This window comes from Sus scrofa, chromosome 1 (genome assembly GCF_000003025.6).
Source record: "Sus scrofa isolate TJ Tabasco breed Duroc chromosome 1, Sscrofa11.1, whole genome shotgun sequence".
In the NCBI taxonomy this organism is placed as follows: Eukaryota; Metazoa; Chordata; class Mammalia; order Artiodactyla; family Suidae; genus Sus; species Sus scrofa.
Genome location: NC_010443.5, coordinates 218,319,669 through 218,346,959, shown reverse-complemented (window position 1 = coordinate 218,346,959; position 27,291 = coordinate 218,319,669). Strand labels below are relative to the sequence as shown.

Below are 27,291 nucleotides of genomic sequence, written 5' to 3'. Positions count from 1 at the left end.
TGTAAGAGTTTATGAAACGTTACATCATTAATTCTCAGTCTAAGATCCCCAGCCCAAGAGAGTTATACAAATGCAAAAGGAATCCATTATAATAAGGCTGAAGAGTAAAACTAAAACATAACTTTGTACCAGTGTCTTATTAATTCAGTGAAATAACAAGACAGGTTATCAAATAGTTATCCAAACCTGTAGTTGCTAGCTTTGAGTCTTTGGTTTATTTTTAAAAGGGGGAAGGAGGGAATAATTACTTAATTAGTGTTGATTACTAGGTAAGGTCTTCTTTCAAAACTTAGAACCCACTGGAGAGAATATGGTCAGAAGCAGAGTAAATGGATTCTTAAATTACAAAAAGGTTAGAGTAGGTATCTTCTTGGTATTCCCTAAGAGCCAACATGTATTGAGCATTTATTCTGTGTTATGTACTAAGCAAAGTACTTTACATAAATTAGCTCCTTTATTCTTCACAAAATTCCATAAGGCAGGTAAGACAGATCTTATTTTTTCAGATGAGAAAACTGAGGCTAAATGAAGCTAAATAACTTGTCCAAGGTCCCATAGCTCATAATATTATCTGAAATCTTAGTATAAAACCTGTGTTTTTAACCAATATACTTATCCTCAACCTATTTAAAAAACAAAACATATACCTATTTGATACTCTAAATACACTCCAATTTTTACACTGATTCATATTCATTAAATACATCTGGAGTTTGATATGAAATATAAAACTTCAAATAAAGGTTTTGAAACAATGTCACATACTTTAAAATCTTAGTGGCATAAAGTAATTGGTTAATGTTAACAAAATGGTAGGACTACATTTTTGAAGACAAATACTTAACCTATTTTAACAAGACTAGTATTTTAAAATATTGTTATTCTCTACTAATGTATTAGATTCTTTGAGGCATTCCAACACATGATATACTATGTCTTATAAGGGTACTTTTTAAAAATATCATATTTTACTGATTGTAGTTAAATATGGATAATAGTACACATAAATCCATTATCTGGAGAAAAAAGTTCATTTGATATAACTGTATCTTTTTAAGCTTATTTGAGGAAGATACTACCACTGCTTCAGTATCTGCCTTTTAGAGCATACATGCACTGCTGATGATGGGAAGTCAATGATCAAAGAAGAGACCAAAAGACTGAATTCTCCTAAAAAAATAAAAAAACTCTCACTGAACAAATATTCAGATACAGAAAGCAATATATGATCACTTCTAGTTTCAAAGCATTAAGGCAAAGAATAAAGATTCTAAAACTTTAAATAATAAAGCCAAGTTAAATACTCAAACCAGACTATTCAAATGGTGTGAAGCGGGGACTGAATTCCCCAGACAATTTGTATTATTGTTGTTGTTGACTTAATTAATCTAATAACTATTATTATCATTTATACTTTGGAGATGGCTGTTTTAGATTACACCATAAAAATTGTATCACTAATTATGCCACACAGAAATGTTATAAGGATATACAATATATTGATATGCAGAACAATATCAAATTTGCAGAGTACAAAGCCTTATGGCCAAAATATTATGATTCTAAGTTAAACTAAATTTTTTAGATATGGATTAAAATACCTGCATAAGAAGATGATAAATGTATATGCCTACAGAACGAATGATGATACTCAGATTATGCCAAAGATATCAATCTTGATATTGTTTCATGCTGTGCTAATATATATTAGCAGAGATAGACTTTGATATAAAACTGCCAATTAAGACAGTATATTAAATTTAAACTCCACAGACATTAAAGTCATTATATGCTTGAATGCATATGTAATTAAATATTTTTCTTTAAATAAATTTCTAATCAGTTCACATTCTTAGTGATAATAATCTCATGTTGCAAACAGCACAGCACCCTCTGGTGCATTTGTTGTAACACGTATAAAATTCCCACCAAAAAAAGGATAGAATCAGAGTAAAAATGAACCTTAGAAATCAATAGATTAACACTCTTTTATTTACTCCAATACACATTTTTAAACATTAATACTTAAAAACAATTTTCACTTTCAAAGAGCACTAAAAACCTTATAGTAACAATTGAAGTAGGTCAGGAAAATGTTTTCATTTGAAAATATTTAAAATAATGAGCCAAAAAAACAACACCAGTTCCTAGCTTTTATCATTCAAATTAAAATAATACTCACCCCCCCAAAAAAAATCACATATAGGATTGCAAAAGTTAACCTGTCATGTTAACCAAATTTCACTTTATTCGAATCTGCCTTGGCTTTGTGCTTCAGATAAATTTGACTAATAGTGTAAAATGTTCCTGAGTACCTTTTCTGGATTCAAAGAGAATTTACTATTAATTTTAAGAATTTGAGGTGTTTTTTGAAAAAATCTGCAACTATACTGCTCAAAAATGGAATGATATTCAAAAATAAAAGGTATATTAAATCAGGAATCTTAATTTGAATAGTTCAAAACCTTTACTTAAAAAAAAAAAAAACTCTTCCTAAGAAAATAATTGACACCAAAAGTATATTTTGCTAAGGACTAAAGCAATGGATGCCACCTGGCTTACACAGCCTTTTTGTGAACCACTGGAAGACCCAACACAATGCACTAGAGATGAAAGTGACACCTGTTTAAAGCAGCCATCTGTCCTTAACAAAATTAGATTTAGTCAAATCCACTTTATCATGGATTTCCAAAATATGGGAACACTATGCACCTGTGAACAGAAAGGAATTTAAAATCTGTTTTGCAACAGCCACTGGGAATCTACACCAAAGAGGTAAAGGCCAGTGATTCCATTAGGGAAACTAAGTTTTTATTATTAAAGTAACTATTAAGTAGAGGATTTCTAACCTAATGCTCAGCATAAAAACAAAACAAGCGGGGAAAAAAAAACAAAAACCAGCAGACTTCTCATATTTCAAAGTTTGCATTGAAGATTCTTTATAGTTTAAAAGTTTACTTGTCTGATATTCTCATTTTTTGTAACACAGTCTCACTAGAGATACCAAGAACAAAGTAACATTCCTATCACACTGTTTAGAAAAGTTCTGTTGTTGTTGTTTTTTTAACTCTTGCTATATCCTGATGCTATATCCACCCTTTTAACCCCCACAGACACTGTAAAATCTGAGGCATGGAATCATACTCCACCTACGGATTTCTTCAGTTGACTGTATATAGGGGAAAGCACACACATCATCAACTTTCTAAAGACTAATGACATGTTACCAAAATACTTGTAATCATTTAAATAATAGATTAAATTTATCTTGATTTACAATTTATTCTTTAATTACTAATTTTTTAATGGTAAAATTTTTTACCATTAAATTTGTTTCAGGTAAAAAAAAAACTGTTGAGGGTTAAATCATATTAAATTTATAAACTATAAAGTCTTTTGAGTATCTGAAACTTAAAAACTATAAACCTTTCATTTGAGCACCTAATTAGAGTACAAAACTATTTGAATACTAGAGGAATAATATATTATTTTTAAAATTAGGCATAAACATTGCCATGTAATAAAAACATTGTGGAATGATGCATTTTAGGAATGCATTTTAGTTTATTCCTATACATGTAAATGTACTACACAACTATGCCTATCCATTTAATGCAATTCATAGGCACAAAAACTAAAGAGATTGAGATAGGCATTAAAACATACAATGAATCACAGATATTCAACTATTCAAAACAAATTACAAGCGACTCCTACTTAATAGTTGTCATTGTAAAGCTTGGCCACTTTCCACAGATTTATATTAGTCTTTTAGAAACAAGCACAAGGAAATACCAATACATAATATAGTCCCTTCTAGGAAAAAAAATCACAGAAAAAATAAACTTGGTGCTACTAAGTATTTACCCTTATGTTAATTTTTTAAATTAATATTTTGTTAGTATTTCCAGTAATTACTTACTTAGACTGTATGAATAATGTTAATACACTTGAATCTAAAGCATCTTTAACAGCAACGTTTATATCAAATATGTGCTTTTAAAAATGGATAGTAATAGAATTTAAGTCTGGCTCTAAAATGGCCAGGTAATGAAAATCTAAATTATAGGAAACCTGAGATAGTCATAATCAGTGAAATGTCTCAAAAAAGTTCTTGGACATTTCAAATAAAAAATATTAAACCATAAAATTATAGCATTATAACCTACTATACTAAAATTGTATTATGCAAATGGCATAAGGTCTGAGACTGTCTCAAGACAGCAAACTCCTATTAACTTCAGAGAGTTTATAGGACCCAGGAACTTCACCATCCAAAAGTGTTCAGGCATTTGACACTCATCTGAACAGAAAAAAAAAATACAGGTTAGTATTAGAGATGTGCATGGAACCCAGGTTGGGGAAGGGGAAATAAATATAAAGGAACTGGAGTGCTCAGAGAAAGACTTCTTTCAGAAGGAAATATCATTCTCATTTAAAAGAACAATCAAAAGGAAATGAATTTTTAAGAGTAAAAGTTTTTTTTTAAAACCTCAACTCTTATTTTACAAAATATTAGACTTAATAGTACTACCATCTCAAGAATAATTAATACTGTCACATTATTCACAGGCTGCTCTGTCAGGTCAATCAATATGTGTTCGCTGTTAGAAAGAAGACTATCTAAATAAGTATTTAAAAATTCCAAATTGCAAACTTCAACATGAACAAATAGTACATTATATTTGTTTTAGCACACATTTATTATCAAAACTCTTTACTGATAATTAAACATTAGGCTGAAAAATGAACAAATTTACAGGATCCATAAAACTAGGTTACCTCTAACCAAGACCCTACTACTTGAGGACTGACAAGTATTCAAATCCACAGGAAAAAAAAAAAAAAAAAAACAATTTTGAAGGAAAGACCTAAAAAGGAAAAAGTTCTCTCTTTTCAGCAGGTTTAAGTCACTGTCCAAAAAAAAGACTATGTTAAGTACACACATGCCTAGATCTTAACAACCACAAAGAAAGTGAAATATACACACGTTTCAAGTTGGGAAGCTTCATACATTCTTTATGAACAACTTGACTTCAATTTCAACTCTCAAAGGAAAACGAACAGAGATGAAGAAAAAAAAAAAGAAAAAGGAAAAACTCTTTAAAGTACCGTAACTGTCACAAATAACAGTGTAAACTGAGTTCTCACAATGCTTCCTTATGTCCTCTCCCTGATGGTCACACACAAAGTCCCATAACCATAATGAAAATTGTTAACACTCCACTGTTGGGGAAGGAGGCTCATCAAAGTGAAATGGAACCTCACCAGTACCCCTCCCACCTCCACATGAAGGATAAAGCACTGTCAATAACTACTAACCCAAGTTATCACAGATGCCCTGCATCCGGTTTAAATCACACACACACACACGAGAGGGAGAGAGAGAGAGAAGAGAGAGAGGGAGAGAAGAGAGACTTTTTTAAAAAAAGATCTCTTTCCCAGTGCAGCAAAGAGCCCAGCAAAGAGGCCCCAGGTTTCAGTATGTGTGCAAGGGGTGTGGGGGGAGAAGAAAGAAGGGGAGGGAAGAGTGCAGAATGGATATTAAGACTGTTTTGCAGCACAAAGAAAACACAGTTTTAAAAGAAAAGAAAAGAAAAAAAACATGCAGCTGATGATGGTAAACGAGCAGCCCATCTAGCACAAGGCAAAGAGGGGCAAAAATGAAGGGAATAGGCGGTGGGAAAAGTTCACCGTTGTACGAGGATAAAAATAACAAAACCCATAACAAGGCCCCACAAGTGAACAACAACAACAGCAAAACACCACCTCTTGGGTACCCCCCTGCACACTCTTGTCTATTTCGCTTTTGAAAGAAGCAGGAACCACGCAGCTTCGAAAAAAAAGAAAATTAAAGAAAGAAAGAAAGAAAAAAATCCTTATCTCTTCACCTGACCCTCCTCCTCAGACCCGGACCTAGGGGAGAGCTACACGGTCCGCAGCGCAAAACTGTGGCTCCCTCTCCCGCTCGGCTCGCAGCCCCCCGAGCTCCCGCTCCATCCCTGAAGCGCTGCCGCGGAGGGCCGGGGCCGGCGGGCAGGCAGCGCGGCGCCCACACCCCCGACCCAGCCGCGCGCACGGTCCATTGTAAACAAGCCCAGGGGACTGAGCCCCTCAGCAGCGGCCCCGCAGCTGCAGCCCCGGTGTCAGGAGTGAGACCCCCGCACAGCCACACTCAGCTCGCACACACGGACACACACACGCACGGACACACAGGTTCACACGCATCCACACGCTCCCACACACATGTAGAGACCGAAGAATATTCACCTTGGCTGTGGATTATTGTGGTGTTGTTGGTGGGTGATGGAGATGGTGGTGGTGGGGAGGAGGAGGAGGAAGAGGAGGAGGAGGAGGAGAGGAGTAGTTGTTGTTGATGGGTAACAGTCGCCAGGACTACGGTGACTATGGCGCTTGATTCACAAGGCAACGGTTGCTATAACTCACAAAAGAGAGAGAGGGAGAGAGAGAGAGGGAGCGAGAGGGAGAGGGAGACACTCGCACAGGGAGGGGTGGGGGAGGGAAGAGAGGAGGAGGCGGGCCGGCTAGCCGCCGGAAGGGGCGGGCCCAGCACCGTGACTGACAACCTCCAAACCCGGGTTGTAGGGGCGCGACGGAGGAAGGACTCTGAAGAGATGCGCTAGGTTGGAGAGGGATTCAAGTCACCCAGGAGTCCCTTTGAAGCAACACTACTATGCTCCCCGGAAAGGCTGGAGAGGGAATTTAGGGGTGTGGTGCGAGAGATACTTTCTTCCGAACGAGAGCTGCCAGTCTCAGCATCCAGCTTTGTGCCAAGCCTCCCAGCTGAGAGAGAGTAACGGCTAACCCAGGAGAGGGGGTGTTGATGGCTATTCCAGACAACTTACGGGACAACACGCTACAACGAGAAAAAAAAAAATCCACTTTGAAGAGTGGGCCCGCCCGAGATAAACGTCACTTCCGGGGCGGGGCGGGCGGAGGGGTCCCGGATGTGCCGCCGCTCTTTCCCCCCCTTTTTTTCTTTTCTTTTTTTTTTCATTTTCTTTTTTTTTTTTTTTCCTCGTTTCTGAGGCGCCAGCGGTGTTCCCGGTCGCAGCCATCTGCTGGCTTCTAGCATTCCTGGTGCTTCAGGGGCGGCGGGCCCGCGCTGTATTGGAGGGCCCGCGCCGCCTTCGCTCTCCTGCTCTCAGCGTCCCACCCCGCTCCAGTCTCCTGAGGCCACGACTCGGAGGAGCGCGGGCGGCGTGAGCGAGCTGCCTCCGCCGCCATCTTAGAGCAAAGGAGCGCCGGGCGCGTGTGGGAGCGGGCCGGCTTCCCCGGGTCCAGCGCGCACGGAGAAGGTCCAAGCTCGTGGGCCTTACCTCCGGAGCGCGGAGGCAAGGTCCCGATTCCCCACCTACGTAGTGGGGAGTAAGCTCTACTCAGGATGAAGAAATCGCCCTGTCGGGGAACACGAAATCGCATGGCGCCCCCCCCCCACCTTGGGAAAGGCGCTAGGAGGTGGGGTAACTTAACACCTGCTCTGTGTAGCATCCAGTTGGTTCCTATATTCCCGTTATCTTCACCTTTCAAGTGTGAAGCAAGTGTTCTTGTTTAAAGTTGACCAAACCAGGATTTGAGCACAACCCCGTGTCCTGTTACTTCCCTGGTCCAGATCCCGGGATACCTTAACAATATGCTGTATCTGAAGGTCTTGTTGCTTCAGGGTGTATTGAACTAGCCCAGTGGCTTCCGTGGGTAATGGATGTTGTTAGCACACAAGTAGCCCTCTCGAACCCCGGTTGGTGTCGATAGCCTCCGTTGCCAAGGTTCAGACATCCTCGTCCAATTCTCTGCAGGTGCAAGTCTTGCAGGAACATGCCCCCAGGCCCTGCCAATACCACAAACCTCCAACACTTGCAGCTAAGCTACTTATCCAAGACAATAACATGAGAAGCAGGGCATTAGAAAGTCCTCTTGAGGCTTACTCTCTGCACTTGCAAGATAACGGTTTGGGGCCACAGAAATTCACAATGCTAAATAATAATAACCACCATTACAGAGGTCTAAGGCTGCCCCAGACATTGTGTTTAGTGTTTGACGTGCATTATCTCATTTAATCCTCACAACACCACTATTAGGTGCATAGTCTCGTTTTTGAGAAAATAGGCACAGACTCTTGAAAGTCAGTGGTTTTATTTTACAGCTCTGTGCCGTAGAGTATTCGTTAAGAGTATTTTAGGAATTAGCTATTTAAACCATTTAAGAAAGTAATGTTGTCTTTGGTAATCTCAGTGAGTTACAGAGGTTCTTTTAACAATGTATTACAAGGTAATAGTGACCAGTGCTGAACATAGTTCTAAAACAGAAAGGTTTCAAGACCCACCAATTTAGTCTGAGGGCGATGACAATGTGACCAACAGCAGTTAAATTCTTCATATTTAGAATAATACTTTCAATATACACATGGGAAATAAAGTATGCATTCCAGCTGTATGAAAACTGGTAGTCATTATGAATATTCATTTCATTACATTTACAGATCAAGTCCTCTATTCCTGTAATGGTGTGCGGGGCGGTTGCTCACACTACACAGCTCTGAATAGCTGTGCTTTTTTAGTTCTATTGTCTGTTATAGTTTGCCTATCCCTTCCCTCACTGTCAGCTGTTGCTTCTTACTGCTATTAGTGAACATAGTTCTATTATCCTCCCATCTTTTTAATTTAATGCTTTTAATCTACAGTCAAGAAAACCACATAATGAAGCTTGTGCAAAACTGTATCTCAAGAGTACTTTGAGGAACTCTCTTTTAGAAAAAGTGTGTGACCTTTGTGCCAGGACATTGTAACATCAGTTTTAAGCTACTTAAAGACATTTTTCCTGATTTGGCCTTTTCCTGAGTTAGGTATAGATAAGTATTTTAAGTGAGTTCTTTGAAAGTTAGGATTTAGAATATTTTCCCCTCTTGTAGGATAATTGATAGTATTACCTCTAATCATATGAATTTTTCAATGTTACCACAACACAATTGAATAACCAAGCTACCACTTCAAGCTATAGATTTGGAAACGTGCTGGATTATATACTCATTTTGTGTTATAACAAGTCATGAAAAGTCCCAGAAATCTCTTTGCCTGTATAGTCAGTTCGGATATGATATCTGTTGTGGTTATTTGCAGGCTGTAGAGTTGCATCTTCACATATGTTGTACACATGTATTTCAGAAATAAATTATTTGTTAAGTTGCAGAAAAAAACCAGTAGTGTATCTAACAGTCTTATCACCTGTTCCAGTGCAGTATATACTGGGCTAAGTAAGAAAAAGTGCCTAACCAAAAATTATCTTACATCCCTTGATAAACTCAGTAAAGTGTCAGTGTAATAATTATTTGTTGAGTATCTAAAACAGACTAGACATAATTTCTGTCTGCAAAATGCTCAGAGTCAATATCTATGAATTTAAAATGCTGTGTCCTTTGAACTTGGACTGTTTTTGCTCTCAGCTTGCAATTAACACATCTGTATCTGAACCACTTGAAAAACTGGGAGCCCTGATTATTTATGTGTGCACTATATACTTTATAAATTACTTTAGTACATTCTCAAGGATAAATTTCCTTTTTAATATTATATTTGGTTATTTACTCCTATTGATATCTATTTAATATTCAAGAACTAATGTATTGACATTAATGCTTATAACAGGAAAAGCTGCATACAAAAGATAAAAATATTGATATGTGATAGGTTTACATTCAAAAAATTATGTGTATGAGAGTTTTAAAAATTAATATATTGGTCTGTGGCACTTACCACTGAATTTGTGGTGAACCCTTTTATAAAACAGAAATCACACCTGTTTAAAATTTTTTCATTTGAATATCTGATATATTTTAGAGATCCCTTTATGGCTCAATGGGTTAAGAACCTAACATGGTGTCTGCAAGGATGTGAGTTCCATCCCTGGCCTCGCTCAGTGGGTTAAATATCCCCTGCATTGCCGCAAGCTTCATCATAGGTTGCAGATGGGGCTCATATCTGGTGTTGTTGTGGCTGTGGTGTAGGCCAGCAGCTGCAGCTCCAATTCAACCCTTAGCCCGAGAGTTTCCACATGCCACAGATGCAGCCCTAAAAAGAAAAAAAAGAAGCAATAATGATTTTCTTCAATTGAGAGACACATGGAGTCTTAGTTCTCATATGGAAATGAATGGTTTTATTTCAACCAATGTATAGTGAGTATTTATGATATGCAGAGTACTGGGAAATCAGACTGTTGGATTACTAGTTGCTTACTAGATCTGAAGTTCTATGGATTTATAAGAATAATCAATAATGATAGAAAGTGTTAGAGACCAAGGTAATTCAAAAGTCTACATGATTTGCCACTATTATCTGGAGCACTCCTGACTCTACCCATTCCCACTTAAAGTATATTTTGGTTTTGAAAAGATATTGCAATATTTTTTTCTAGTAGATTTGTCTAATTATGTTTTCTTTAAGCAGTATGAGCCAACTTTTTACTCAGCAGTCCTGAGATGTGTCTATCCTTAAAAATAATCTGGAATCAAATTTTTATCCCAGCAATGAAGATAACAGAATCATAAATTGACCATCTTTTCTCAAGACCAAAATAGCTTTTGATTTACACATGCAGCTTTTTCACTTCAATTAATGCAGAATCTCAAATACAATATTTATAGCATTAAAACCAAATAATTGGAAACAACCCAAATATACATCAGTAGGAAGATGTAATGCATTTATGCAATGGAATACCGTTGAAAAATTAAAAGGAACTAACTGACACACACAGAGGTATCTGAAAAAAACATATATATTTAGCAAAAGAAGCCAAGTGCAAAGGCTATATACTGTATGAATCCATTGTTCAAAAAATGAAAGAAAAAAAAAAAAACTATGTTTAGTGTTTCACTGTAATGTCAGGGGCAATGAAGTGGGGTTTGCTGAGACATAAGACTTTAACCCACTGTGCTGGGTGGGGCATCAAACCCACACCTCTACAGTAACCCAATCCGAGCCCCTGACGTCAGATTCTTAACCCACTGCACCAATGGCAGGAACTCCAAAATTAAGCGAAATTTAAATTTCAGTATTAACAGTCACACTAGCTACATTTCAAGTGTTTAGTAACTACATATGGCTAGTAACTACCAAATGGGACAGTACAAACACAGTCCATGTCTATTATTGTAGAAGTTGTACTAGAAAGGGCTGTTCTAGATCTTGTTTAAGGTAGTTTTTACATGTGTTTTACATCATCAAAATTGTAATACAATGCATGCTTTATCATATATGCATTACCTGTCAATAGCACTTGCCCCCAGACCCCAGAAAACACTAAGTATTTATTGCTGTATTACTTACCTAATTAACCACTTTTTCCTTAATATTTTTATTCAGCACTGCAGAAGAAAAGGATAAATAATTGCTAGTAAAATTATGCTTGGAAATTTTTCAAAAATATATAAAGTGTGACCAAAGAGTATATGTTATTTTGCTGCACAAAGAAATGTTATGCTACTTTATAGTATTTAATACAACTAGAAAGCAAAATAATTGTTTTTGAAGGCTTAAAATGAAGGCTAGATAATTAAGGAGAATTTTTTCCTACTTCCCTATTGGAATCTCAATAGTGTAAACATAGCAGAGATGATACAACCTTCTTTTCAGGTAACATTAAGAGTATTTCAGAGATTTCTGTACTAACTCTATGACCAGGTTGAGAAAGTCACGTAACTCTAGGAAACAGTAAAGTCTCAAGGCTTTTGCAGGTGGAAGGAAATGTTTGTGAATCAATGAGTAAATGACTTAAATAGTCTCAATTCTAAAATTCTAATATTCATGGATTTTCAACAATAGCACACCAAGTGAACTGGTTGAAAATGCTAAACATATATGTTCATGTAATACTTTTGTGCAATTAGGAAATGGTTTTGCTGCAGTAAACTTGATATAGTCAACATATAGATCTACTAGTATTTATTAAGAATTTTGTGAGCCCCAAATTTTTATAAAATAAAGAAGAATACAGTTAGAGATTAATTCTCATAACTTAATCAGCAGTTAGTTATATATGCTGAAATTATTTTATTTTTACTCATTTTTATCAAAAATGATTTTATTGATCCAAAGTCTTTAACTGCCAAAGAAATAATTAAGTTAGCTATCTCTCTTTACTTCCCCAACCCCCACCCCACCTTTAATGTTATGTACAGTATGGAAAAAAAATATTTCCTGTAGGGCCAATACTCATATTAATTGTACTAAAATTATCTTCCCACTGGAATATAGCATACATCTCACCCTCCCCAGACCAACATCACAATACATTATAAAGCCTACATTTACATTGTTTTTTAATATTTACACCGTTAAAGCATATGGCTGAGTTTTTTCACCACAACCTCAGCCACTAATAAAAAATAAAGATCAATGAATCAAATTACATGAATTTGTCTCTTTTGATGTCTTTTAAAAGGAGGGAATTTATGTGCATGAAATAGTTTTTCCAAAATTTTTGTCTTGTTTTGCTTACTAACATTTTTGTTTTAAGGGACAAGGAGTAGAAAATTATACATTGTACAGTGAAATATGTAGAACACTTGCTTCTAAGCACTGTTTGAAATTTCACCTATTACTTTTTTCCATAAAAGAGATTAAGGGCATTTTTAAGACTTTCATAGATATGGCTTAAGGTGAAAGCACTGATTAGAACTTGGTTTTGGAGATCTCCAGTCCCATATCATATCAAATATATTAAAATGCACACATAAACCACTTAAAATGTACATAACTAAGAATTGCATTTATGAATAGCAGATAGTTAAGTCTTTTAGATATCTCATTAGGTGTGTGTTCATATTTTTGAGTCACCTTTCTTGGAGGATCCCTAATATTTTCAGAGAACCTAGAGAAACATATAAAGTCTTGAACATTGTGCTCAATGAATAAAACACTGTAAAATACACTAGGAAAACTGAATTTAACAAAATTTGTCTAAGTTTATTTTTCCTTCTTTCTGTAGGGGAGGCAGTGTTAAGTAACCAGAAGAACACAGAAATCCCCTGAGATAACAAAATTTCAGTGAACTTAAGTTTTATAAAAATATTAGCTTTATAAAATATTGGTTTTTTAAAAATAAGAGATATTAGTTTTGTAAAAATGATCTTAGTTTTATAAAAATCATACAAAAACTAATACAATCAAGAAATAGAAAAATTATTTTCTAAGATGATGATTTAAGTGCACTTGAACTCAGTACCCTAATTTGGCACTACAAACTTTACCTCATCATAAAATTACATATTATTAAAAAAAACAACTGAATTTACATTACAGGGATACCCTATATGTAGCTTCAAATGTGTGACACATTAATTATAGACTTCTTGTTAAATGTGATATCATTCTTCTCCCAGAAGAAATAACCCTTAAAGAAAGAATACTAATTTGTGTTGAAGATTGATGAAAGACAAGAAATGTTAATGTGAATAATTTAAAAAGATATATAAAAGTCTCTGACAAGGAATTTTTCATAGTGTTAAACATGCCTATTTTTGAAAGTGAATAACTTTTAAGATTAAATTTTTTTATCAAAAAGATAAAAAGTGAAATCACATAAAATAACCATGTCATTTTCTTTTGAGTCATCACTGACTCAATTACCCAACAATGTAATACAAAGCACTGTTTCTAGAAAAACCAGAAAATATATCAGCTTCTAAGGAACCAGCTATAGAGACGGCAGAACTGAATATAAAATGGAGATTTATCTGAGTAGGCATTCTTACTGCTGAGAGTAAACTAAGGAAAAATCCAATATAAGTAAAAGTAACTCATAAGAATATTTTTGCTAACTTAGTTGTCTAATCAGAACATAACAACTTATTAGCATCTCTTGAAAAAGCCACATTACTGTATCTGGGAATCATCTTTGGAAAAGAAATATCCTAACAGTTCACTATAGATTTCAAAAGATATAATGCATATGCACACTGCTGTATATGGAATGGATGGTCAATGTGGACCTGCTGCATAGCACAGAGAACTCTACTCAATGTTCTGTGATAAGCTATATGGGGAAAGAATCTGAAAAAGGGGGGGTGGGGGTGGCATGGGTGTATGTATAACTGAATCACTTTGTTGTATAGCAGAAGTTATTACAATATTATAAATCAACTATACTTCAATAAAACCTTTAAAAAATGAAAAAAAAATATAAAAGGTAGGCTGGAAGTTTTAACCCTTTTGGAAGGGAGGTCAATAGGAACCTTACTTAAACGTCCACCAACAATCTAAATCTGATGTCAACTATAATGAAGCTGCATAAAGGTGAAAGAGAAATGTAATCAGAGAGTATCATCAACTGAGATGTTATTGTACAACAAAGCATTGTTTTGAGAGTTACTTTGCTTTGCTTGTTTTTTCACTTGTAGAGAATGAACCAACAAGAAACTATGAGCAAAGTAGTTGCCTTAAGAGGCAAAATACAAGATGTTAAGATGCGGATTAAGGCTGTAACTACAAACAATGAGAGGACAGACTCTAAGAACTAGTTGAAATACTGATAGTACTTGAAAATTACTGGGTATGGCTAATATAATATTATAAATCAACTATATCAATAAAATACTTAAATATGGAAAATCTAAAATATCTTTGACAATGAATAAAATGATAGAATAAAAAATAAATGCAAAAAGATTTTTAAAATTACTGGGCATGAAAAATATCTAATCCCCAGATATTTATAGAGGATCTGCTATATATGTTTAGTAGTTATTATGGGCACTTTAGGTGGTGGTGGAGGTAGGGAACAAGGAACGGAAGGTTAGTCAAAGTTCTTCCCTGTGCTAGAAATCGAATTGTTTCTCCAGACTCACTCACTCTCTACTCTTTTTCATCCTCCTTTCTAGAAGGCTGACTTTCCTGGACCACATAACTGCATTTCCAAACTTTCTGAAAACTAGCTGGTTTTCATCAGTGGGCAGCATTGAGGTCGCAGACAGAGAAGGAAGAGAGTAAGGTCAGGGTACTTACTCCCTCCCTGCAAAGCTGCTTCAAGATAGCTGAATACCTTCATTAAAGATTCTGAAAAAGGCTCCTTTCCCCTCTCACCTTTGGTTTTCTGGGTGGTAACAGCTCCACTGCCCCTTCTGTTAGTGCATGTTCCTTTCTGGTACCCCAGCACCCATATCATGGTAAATTGTCCCTTTGTACAGTAAATCTCCTGGAATTGCCCTCTTTTTAGTGTGTCATCTGTTTCTGGTTAGGACTTTGATGACGCCAAACAAGATCACAGACTATGTATTACTTTGTTAGGGCTGCCACAACAGTGCACCTCGGATTAGGTGGCTTAAACAGCAGAAAATTATTTTCTCAAATTTGAGGCTCTAAGTTCAAGATCAAGGTGTTAGTAGGGTTGGTTTCTTCTGAATCCTCCCTCTTTGGCTTGTAGATGGTCATCTCCCTATGTCTTCACATGGGCTTTCAAATGTGTGTGTTTATGTCCTAATCTTGTCTTTTTAGAGGACACCAGTCATTGGATTAGGGCCCACCATAAGGAACTCATTTTAACTAAATTACCCATTTAAAAAGCCTGTGTCCAAATACAGTCATGTCCTGAGGTAACGGGAATTAGAACTTCAACATACCAATTCTGGAGGGACACAACTCAGCTCATAACTGACTGCTGAAGAAGAAAAATATAGAGTAAGTTAGAAAATATTACTACAGATCTTCCTTGATCTATGATGGGATTACACCCTGATAAGTCTATCCTAAGTCAAAAGTGCATTTAACACTTTTAACCTATGGAAGATCATAGCTTAGTATAGCCTGACTTAAACATGCTCAGAATACATAGCCTACATTTTGGCAAAACCATTGAACATAAAGCCTATTTTATAAAGAGGTGTGGAATACTCATATAATTAATTCAATACTGTAAGTGAAAAAGAGAAGGGCTGTATGAGTACAGAAGAGTTGTAAGTATATCAGTTGTTAACCCTGCTGATCCCATGGCTGACTGAGAGCTGCAGCTTGCTGCCACTGCTCAACTTCACAAGAGAAAGTATCATAGTACTGCTTATCATTAGCCTGAGAAAAAGATCAAAATTCAAAATTCAAAGTATGGTTTCCTTTGAATGCATATTACTTTTGTACCATTATGAAGTCAAGCCATCTCAATTCAGGGACCATCTGTATCATATGAATATAAGGATAAATAAGGATAATATGACACTTATCCTGAGCAGAACATTAGAGAGGGAAGAAGAGATTTTTTAAATGAGCACAGTTTTATAAATCAGCAAATTTCAGTGATTAAAGTAGAGAGCCATGTACAAAAAGTCACATGAGTTAGAACTATCAGGTCTGCAGACTGAATTGAAAGCCATTTCTATAACAAAGTAACAATAATAGCTAACATTTATGGAGCACTCTGGTAGAGATTAGTGGTTATCTTCCTCTATGATGACAGAATTACTCCTGTTTTTGCCAGAACTTTTCCGTAAAATGACCTTTTCAGACTTCCTTTTCTGGTCTCACTTGAAGCGAGGTGGAGAATTGTGACTGAGCTTTTGTCAGTGGGATATATTCAGAAGTGTTCATGGGACCGCTTCTAAAAAATCTTCCATAAGAGGCACCCTGTTTGTGTCCTTCTCCCCTTTATCCTTTCATCCTCTTCTTCATCTTGCTGCTTAGTACAAGGATGTCACAAAGTTGGATGGACCAAGACAAACACATGGGGTAACAGAATAGGGGACTAAGATTTTGATTGTGAGGCCACTGTGTCACCCTGCACTACGTTTACATGAGAAGAAACGGCCATCAGGTTTTCTGTCTCACAGCTGAAAAAAATCCTAGTTAATACAAGCATTTTTTAAGTGCTAGGTACACTTCTCAGTTTTTTACCTGAAGTATTTCTCTTTCTCCTCTTGCAATTCTACACGTAGGCCTATTATTATCTTCCATAAAGAAACAGCCAAGGAGAGATTAAATAATTTTCCCTAAACAACACACCGTATAGAATTTAGGATCTAAACCAGACTAAGATTCCGATTTCAGAGTCTGCTCTCTTCATCACTAAGTCAAGCGGCCTCCCTCTGGCCTCTAGCCCCATGCCAAATCACCCCCTATATGGGGAGGGGTTCCTTTTGAAAACGAGTGCCTAAAAAAGAAAATCTTACTTGAATTTGAAACAGTGTTACGCAATCTGTCAAGGGAGGGAAAGCAATTGAAATGAAAAACTTTGGTAAAGTTTTTTACATACCTATGATTTTATTGTCCTTGCTTATTTTGGCCTAAAATTTGATCAGTTTTGGTTACTCACAATGTGTCTCTTTCTAAACTTTTTTTTTTTTTTTTTAATTTTACTTTGGAGAGCCTCTTGTGAAGCTATATAAATCTAAAAGTCATTTGCATTCTACTTATCTGGCTGTGATCAGCCCCACAGGGCAAGAAGGGGTTTTAGATCTGTGCCACAAAGGACCTTCTCCTTGACCATGTTCTGCCAGAGTCCTCCTCAGAACACCAGCTGGGTTAATCTGTGGTGCAATCCGGAGGCAACTTCTCCACTTAATTGTCAGATTTCTCTTGAGAAAGACTCAGCTCTCAGCCAGGAGTCAATCCTTATGATGACAGTCTCTGTTGCACTCCCTTTAGCAGCAGGAGAGCTTTAAGAGTGTTATGGGCTTTGTTAACCCCTCTCTTAGAGCAACTGGAGAAAAAGGGATTTTAAGGGCATCTTGATTTTTTTTTTTTTTTTTTTTTTTATTGTTTGGAAAGAAGAAAAACTGGACCAGTGGATCTTGTTATATTCCCTTCCCATCTGGCTACATAAAAGGCTTCAGAAAGGCCATTGGCTCTACTCAGAGAATGTTAACACACTCTAATTCTGTAAGGAAAATAAAGCATAAATAAGGGATCCATATATCCACTTACAGTAAGCAATTCTAAAGGCAGAGCATAGAAGGCAAAGGACCTGTCATGTCTCTCCCACAATTTTCTTTCAGGCTATTAATAGTGCTGATTCCCAAGAACAGCTTTATTGGGATGGGATTTTGAAACGAATCTACCCCTATCCCTACTGTGGTTTTTAATTTCTATTCCTTTTAACTGATTTTTCCAGCTAACAAAGACATTTGAAAAGGATGATTGCAATCAGTTATTATGCCACCTTGGAGTTGAAATAAGTATATTCCTTTTTTTTTTTTTTTAAATACCTTTATTGAGGTATAGTTCACACAGAGTAAAATTCACCCATGTTAAGAGGTGTGCAATTAGAAAAGCTGAAGTTCCCATTGCGGTTCACCAGGTTAAGAACCGATGTTGTCTCTGTAAGGATGTAGGTTGGATCCACGGCCTTGCTCAGTCGGTCAAGGATCCAGGGTTGCCCATGACTGTGGTGTAGGTCCCAGCTGCAGCTCCAATTCAACTCCTTGCCTGGGAACTTCCATATTCTGCAGGTTTGGCTATAAAAAGGAAAAAGAAAAAAAAAAAAAAAGGAGAAGAAAAAAGTTGAAGCAGTGTAGGCAGTCATATGATTATCACCACAATCAAGCTACTGTACTCTTCTCTCAACATCAAAAATTCCCTTTCAGCTCTTTGCAGTCAATCCTCTCACCTTCCTACCCCATCCCCAGCCCCAACTCCTTGAAAACTTTTATAAGCCCTTACTATATTTTTCCCTTTTCTGTAATATCACATAAATGGAAACAAACAATATTAAAAAAAACTTAGGTGGGGAGAGGGTGTCTGGTTTCTTTTACTTGGCAGGGTATTTTTGAGATTCATCTCTGTGGACGTGTGTATCCATTAATTCATTTATTTTTATTGTTGAATAGTTTTCCTTTGAAGGGATATACCACACTTTGTTTTCAATTCTTTTTGTTATTATAAATAATGCCACTGTGAGCATTTGTAATATAAATGGTCTTGTGGACAGATGGTTTCATTTTACTTTGGTAGATACCAAGGAGTGAAATTTCTGTCAAGTGGTAAGTGTATGTTTGATGTTGTAAGAAACTGCTGAAATGCCTTCCTAAGTGCCTTTTTCATTTCGTATTTCCATTAGAAATGTATGAGAGTTCTACGTGCTCCACATGGTTGTCAACTTTTGTGGCAGGGATTAAAATATCCTTTTAACTTTACCTATTGTAATGAATGTATAGTAATATCTCATTGCAGTTTTAATTTATATTTCCCTAATGACTAGTAATATTGAGCAACTTTCATGGGTTTACTGCCCATTTTGTGCCTTCTTTTGTGAAATAACTTCTCATATTTTGTTATATTTTGAGTTGTCTTAAGTTATAAGAGTTTTTAACATATATTGGATACAAGTCTTTGTCAGATACATATTTCATAAGTATTTCTCCTAGTGCCTAGATTTATAAAAATTACTTCCATTTCTGGAAGTTAGGTAAATTACTTCCATTTCTGGGTTAGGTAAGTGGAATAAATCTTCAGTGAACACCAAAAAATTCTGGGCAAAGTATTTTATTTTATTTTTTATTTTATTTTTTAGGGCCACACTCACAGCACATGGAAGTTCCCAGGCTAGAGGCTGAATTGGAGGTGTAGCTGCCGGGTCTACATCACAGCCACAGCAACACCAGTTCTGAACTGCATCTGCAACCTACACCACAAATCCTTAACCAACTGAGTGAGGCCAGGGATTGAACCCATATCCTCATGGATACTAGTCAGGCTTGTTACCACTGAACCATGACTGGAATTTCCTGGGCAAAGTATTTTAAAACAGCTTATTAAATGCATTGCTGAGCTGGCAATAAAGTAAGGGAAATCCACAAAGATCTAGAAAGGAACAAAATCCCAAACCAGAGAAAGTATAGCATTACCAAAGAAAAAAATCAATTATTCCAAAAACTAGAATTTTAGTTGTAATGGTCTATGGGAGACTGGAACCAAGGCCTTGATCTCGTGGAGGTGAAAAGTTATAATCTGAAACCCTTTCTCAAAGCCAAGACCTGCAACAGGGCCCTGCTGTATAGCACAGGGAACTCTACTCAATATTCTGTGATAACCTATGTGGGAAAAGAATCTGAAAAAGAATGGATATGTGTGTACATGTAATGGAATCACTTTGGCATGAGAAGAAATTAACAAAACATTAATTCAATTACACTAAAATAAAATTTTTAAAAATGGAAAGGAAAAAAAAAAAAAAAAGAGTCGAGACCTGAAAGCTGCACCTTCAACAAAAATGTGAACATCATATGAGAGAGAAGGCAAAGAACACCTGGAGGACTGGAAGTCTTGGTAAAAGAGGTTTCAGCACAAAATCCTTTCTGGCATTAATTAAAACCTCCTTCAAGTTTATGTAATAATCATTTTCAATGACTATTGATGAGTAAGTCTCATTTTAACATTTGCTGTACTTTGCTATTCATCTTAGTTTCTGAATACTTTTTCCCCTTATGGTTATTGGATGATGCATTTCAGAACTGAGTAAGCAAGAGTTGTTCTCATTCTCAACCACAGAGGGCTAAGGTATAATAAATATCATTTGGTATCCTATGCTTAAGGTAGATCAGAAAGAATTTGAATTTTTTTTTCATTTTTTAAAGTTTTACTGAAGTATAGTTGATTTTCAATGTTGTGATAATTTCTGCTGTACCACAAAGTGATTCAGTTACACATGTGCACTCATCCATTCTCTTTCAGATACTTTTCCCACATAGATTATCACAGAATATTGGGTAGAATTCCCTGTGCTATACAGCAGGTCCTCACTGGCCAATCATTCAATATACCTCAGTGTGAATATGCCAGTATAGATGTTAAAATATCAATTTAAAATTTAAAACTATAGGTATATTTTTTATTTTTGTTTTTAAACTATATATTTTTTAAAATCACTGAACTCAATTTTTCTCCCTTTAAAATGTCATTCCTTAACATTCACAGTTTGGAATTCTTTTAATCTTGTAACCCCCACAAATGGCTTAATTGGTTTCACAGATTTTTCTCCACAGAAAATATGAAAAGGTTCTTGATTTCTAATTTGTTATTGTGCTGTAGTGCCCCCCCCAACCACGGGTCTGTGTATTTTGTTAATTTTAAGTGGATTTTTAAATGAACTCGAAGGCTACATAATTAGGTTCTGAAGTATGTAAATAGGAGCTTTTAATGGAGGGAGAATGGTTATTATCCTCTTCCAAACACACTTTTCTTCACTAAAGTGATACTGGTGTTAGACCATCCTAAAATAACTTTTCACTTATGGCCTCCAAAATAACTTGAAGTCTGTTGCACTTCCCATATATAATATAATTGCATATTATCTGTGCAATTTTCTCCTGGTGATCTAGCATTATAAGAATTTACCCAACTTACTTTGAATATGAATTATAGAACTAGCTTAATCACAGTGTTATTTTGAGGAAATCACTTCACCTTACTAGGCTTCGATGTTTGATCTAGGATTAGTAATTTTTTAAGTTTAGGGAACAGTCTTAAAAATTTTGAACAATGTGTGGTTTCACCACGTATACATAATTTAAGATGGGTTAATCTGGTTGTTGATATATTGGTTATTACTAACATAGTATCATAGTGGTTGAGTTCCTAAAGAGATTCATACATATTTCAATGTAGTTTATATTTAAAATTTTTATAATTATAATAGGTGTTTAAAATTCTACATTCTACTTTTTATTAGTACAAGTGAATATAGAAAGTTTGTAATGAAATGCTGGAACTTGAATTTGTGTAAACTTTGGACTTTTCATAAAGTTCTAACAGTAAATTTTGATGAAACAACTATTCATTAAAGCAAATTTTCTCCATATAAATTAGCTTTTTATTGGTCTAATTAATGTAATTGTGTTTCACCATGGCAGGGTATGTTTGGATAGGCCATATTTTTTTCTCTGAAGGTAAACATGACAAAATACCTCCAAAAGGCTGTGTGTGGGGAAGGTTTCAGAAATATCTTTGAAATTTTTCAAGAGTTTAGGAAAAAGTTTAGATTTATGAAGTATTTTGGAGTCTTTGTGCTCTCTAAATCCAAGCATTATTTAAAAATTTTAATAGATGTTCACTTTAATCACACTTGTGACTATGTTTATTTTATCTCCCAACATATATACTGTTAGTAATGCATTATATATATATATATATATATATAATGCATTATATATATATAACATTAGTTAAAATGGTTTCTAGAAATCAATGGAGCATTTAAATTTGCAATGTCTTATGCCTTTTTCATGAGGAATATGATTTTACCTTAAGTTAAATTAGAAGTATGCAACAGTGAAATGAGGTAGTTTACCATGGCATTTTGCTATATTATCTTAGATTATAATGATAGCTAACATTTATTGAGGGTTTTCTTTGTGCAAGTCACTGATCTGTGATTTCCCTCAATACTTACAACCACCTAGGAGGTAGATATGATTATAGTTATCATTTTTACATGTTGAGAAAATGAGGTCCAGAGAGCTTAAATAATTTGTCCAAGGTCATTGAGTCATGATATATAACCAGTCAAGGGCATGCAATTCACTATGCTACCCCTCCAGGGTACTGACGGTGGCATAAGTTGAGAGAATACACATCTTTTTTTTTCCCCAAAAATAAATGGAATTAAGGATGAATCCAGACTTTTAAAAACTGCTTTAAAAGACATGCCTATTCATATAGTGAAAGGTAAAGCATATGATTGCTGAAACTTTTGGTTCAAAAAGTTAATCCAATGACAATCAGGCCCTCTAGAATTTAGTCATGGATCCAGAATCACCAGACACTGATTTTTAGAACAGAAAAGTTACTCATTTATAATAGAAGACATATGCCTAGTCTGAAAACAAGAATCACCTTCATAAAGTGCATCCCCTTCCATACGCTCAGTGAAAAATAATAATGTTCAAGAAACACAAACTTCTCAGCAGATCAGTCTTTCCATTTAGTGTCCCACCAACACCTTCAACCCAAAATATACCAAATTTGACCTCATTATTTTTATTCTAAAATTTGAGATTTTTATTCTGGATCCTTTCTCTTGATGAATGGCCTCACCACCCTTCCAATTATCTGAGCTAGAAATCTGGTAGTCATCCTATACTCTTCTTTATTACTCACCTCCTACAGCCAAGAAGTCATCAAGTCCAGTACTTGATATGACTGCTTTACAACAGGTCCCATTTCCCTGTGCTCACCTGCCCAGTGGATTTTCCTATACCTGATCTAAAAACTGCTGATGAAATGATGTTCTCAAAATAGAAATCTGATCATGTCTTTCCTCTATTTAAACTTCTCTAGTGGTTCTTCATAGAATCATAGAAAAATGTTCAGATTCCTGGACACATAGAACTCATTTCACTTTGGCAGTGGCCTATCTCTCTAGAAAATTGTCCATTCCTCCTCCCTTTGTGGTGGTGCAGGAGCAGAGGCAGGCCAGGCTGGGGAGTTTCCTGGAGGATGGCTGGAGCTCAATGGTGAGGCATATTTCCACTGTTAGGGTTCATAGAGCCAGTAGACAAACACTAGGAGTTGTGGTCTCTGAAGTGTATATTCAGGTCTGCAGAAAACAGTCCAAATCTCCAAGTTATATTAAGAGCAGAAGCCAAAGAACGGAGCCAAAGTGAATTCAGAAACAAGGAGAATAAGGAGTGAGGAGTGTTGGTAGGAAAGTATATCTGGAGGAATTCCTGAGGTGGATTACAAGTGTTGGTAGCAAACATTTAAGGTTACTTACATGCCAAATGTGAGGACACTATGGGTTTAATGAAAGTAAATTAAAGCCTAATAGGTATACACACTTGTCTCTGTGTCTCTCCCATGTCATTGCCTCTCTCTGAAATGCTCTCTTCTACTCCATTTTCTAATGCCTACTCATCCCGTAAACTCATTTCAAGCATCATCTCTTCTGTGAACAGTACTAACCAACATAAATTGAACACTTACAATCTATAGGCACTATGGCAGATGCTCCAGCACATAATCTCATTTAAATCTCATTAGGAAAGGTGCTTCTCTTTTCAACATTGTACAGATTAAGAAACTGATGCTTAAAGAGAGAAATCAATTTGCACCAGGTCCTACAACAATTAAATATGGAGTGGAGAATTAAATCCAGACAGTCTGACACTAGAGTTTGAGCTTGTTAACCACCATTGGCCTTTACCATTTCCCCAGGCTTATTTGCTATGCTTCTCCATGTGCAACTGTGTTTATATCATCACAGCCCCATCCTTCTCTCAAATAATCTTTTATTTATCAGTTTCTCCCAATAGGTAAGAAGCTCCTAAAAATCAAGGGTTTATTATCTACTACAAAAGTAGAATTTCAATAAATGTTTAATTAATTAATTACTACTCTCCATCAAGTTGTGAGGGAGCAATAGTTAAGGATATTGGGTGTTGAACCAAAGAAAACCATATCAACTAAATGTGGCCTGTTGTGTCATTCTTTTATACTTTAAGGAATTTTTTTTTAGTAAAATCTGGTATCAGTTAGCTAAAATCAGAATATTCTCTTACCACGTCAGTATCAGATATAGATAAAATACTTTTCTTCATCTTTCTTTATACTTTAGTTAACTATCTATTTGCTTCTGGTAGTCATTATCATGTTACAGTTTTCAAGACAATCATTCCAATTATATACAGTATATTTAACTAAAATATTTTTCCTAATTTGTTCTTATTCTGCATTCAACTTTGACCTTATGAACTATCATCTTATTCTTTTTCTAACTTCTGTGTTTAGGGGTTTTGGTGGAATCCAAGAGAATGGTTGGCCACTTGCACTTTAATCCTGAGTAACTATATTAGATTTCAAATAAACATGACTTGATCAAAGAGCTTTTCAACTAATTGTTTCAAATTGTAAGTTTTAGGGCTTTATTTCAGCCCACCAACAGTATCCGGCAAGCTACCAAACGAAGGAAAAATGGAGAGGAAAAAAACCTAAAAGTGCACTATTGGGAAAAGTACATGTTCCCCATTTCCAAATGGGCTGAAGAAAATCAGCCGCTAGTCTTGCTAAAACAGCTGCCTCTTGACCCAGAGGCATGAAGCGTGAAGCACATCTACATGCAAGGAGAGCTGCTTATAAGCTCTTCCAGGCCCTGGCTCCTTTAGAGGCCCCTCTAAAGGCACCCATAACTTCTGGGTCAGAAGGAGTAGGAGGAAATTTTATCTCATTCCCTTTCAGATTGAATCCTGCCCTGTACCACTCAAGACCTTTTTTTGTTTGTTTGTTTAGGCAGAACAGTATAGACTGACAAAATATGAATCTGTACCAAAACAACTTGACAATGCAAAAACAAATCAAAGAAATGGCTGGACCTTTTTGTGAGCTAATTAGACCACTGCTGTTAGAAGGGAAAGACATCAAAAGCAGTTCAGTCAAAACCACAGATTTCACTAGGACAGATTGCTGGGTGTTAGGGGGTGATGAGAATGTGGAGTGAAGTAGCTCAATGTGGGTAGAGTAGGTCTCACCTGCAACCATGGGCTTCATGAGTAAAGGGCAGCCTTGGAGCCCCTGCCTCTGCTTCCAGTGTCTTCCTTCACCGATTCACCGAAAGTGCTCCATGGCCTGAGGATGCCCCCCAGCCTCCGACACACAGGGGCAAGTCTGGATTTTTGTCTCTCGTGAGGTAGCCAAAAGTTTTTGTCTCTCATGATGTAGCCAAACACGGAGACCTTGGAAGATGAGTGCAAGATGGCTAGGGTGAAAAGTGAAAAGAGCCCCAGGAAGAACAAGAAATACTCATCTATTATGTCACATTCCTGAGATATTAGAGTTTATCTGACACAGCAACTAGCTTTACCCTACCCAGTGAGGCTTCCAGAGAACTGGAATGGTCCTGCAAAGTGACAGAAAAAGCTCCATTTTCTGATTCAAATCACCTAGTTTTCATCTGGTTATGCTCCAATCTTTAACAAAAAGCTTTTTGAATGTCTCAATCCTGGCTCTGTTTCCTGATTTTATTTTATTTTTTCTTTTTAGGGCCACCCCTATGGCATGTGGACATTCCCAGGCTAGGGGTCAAATCAGAGCTGCAGCTGAGTCTTATACCACAGCCACACCAGATGCAAGCTGCATCTGCTACTTAAGCTGCAGTTCGAAGCAACACTGAATTCTTAACCTAGTGATCGAACTCGTAATCTTATGGATACTAGGTTGGGTCCTTAACCAGCTGAGCCACAACAGGGACTCCTGTTTTCGATTTTAAAGGTCAGCTTTGCTTAGACTCAGCTTGTTAAGGGAAGAGGAACTTACGTCTGAGACTAGATTTTTGGTGGTAGCAGCATTAATTTCAAGCATGCCTAGTAGTGGAAAGACAAATCTTGAGAAGCGAAGAGCAGGTCCATATGGTCCATTTCCCTGTTCAAAGGAATTTTTCCATCGAATTCCAACCTTGGATACTCTAATATTTATTTTATATATTTTTATTTTGAAATTGTTCTCTTTTTTTAGCTTTTATTTTTTATTAAGGAAGATTGTGTATTTTTTACTAAGATCTGACCTGGTATGCCTTTATGTATATTTAAAAATATAAATGGCTATTAGTAATTTTACAGTAGCAAAAAAAGTGTTTTCTTAAGTAGATTATATGTCCATTGAAATAATGTTTACAACTTAATGTACATAGTTCAAAGTTAAATTTCTTTTTTCTTTTTTCTTTTTTTTTTTTTTTTTTTTTTGGCTTGTTAGGGCTGTACCCAGAGCATGTGGAAGTTCCCAGGCCAGGGGTCGAATCTGAGCTATAGTTGCTGATGTATGCCACAGCCACAGCCACAGCAATGCCAGATCAGAGCCGCATCTGTGGCCTATACCGGAGTTCATGGCAACACTGGATTCTTAACCCACTGGGCAAGGCCAGGGATTGAACCCACATCCTCATGGATACTAGTCAGTTTCATTACAGCTGAGCCATGCTGGAAAATACTCAAAGTTAAATTTCAATGCAAATGTCACACTGTCATGCACTATAAGTTGGTGAGATATATATTGATATTTATGTCAATTTGATCAATATGCTATCAATATTATCAATTGCTATCAAAAATTTGTGAATGTGGAGTCTCTTGTGGCACAGCAGGTTAAGAATCTGGCATTGTTACCTTAGTGGTCCAGGTGGCTGCTGTGGCATAGATTTGATCCCTGGCCCAGGAATTTCCATGGGAGGGGTCCTCCAAAATTTAACAATGTAAACTTAAGAAGTTTCATTTTTTGGAAAGATCCCAAAACGCAGTAAATCAAAATCATGTTGTTACAGAAGGAAACAAACAAACAAAAAAACATGTACAGGTAGAATCACAGAAAAGTT

At 36.2% G+C, this 27,291-nt stretch overlaps 1 protein-coding gene across 7 annotated transcripts in view; it reads right to left on the bottom strand.

Moving 5' to 3' along the window:
• Positions 1 to 6,533, bottom strand: part of RFX3 (regulatory factor X3) — a 306,963-nt gene extending 300,430 nt beyond the window's left edge. For 6 of the 7 annotated variants that reach the window (XM_021064186.1, XM_021064169.1, XM_021064230.1 and 3 more), the window contains exon 1: positions 6,271 to 6,532. The gene's annotated coding sequence lies outside the window, so the exon portion shown is untranslated. Of the gene's footprint in view, positions 1 to 6,270 lie in introns of all 7 variants that reach the window. The other variant, XM_021064195.1, reaches the window with a different exon arrangement.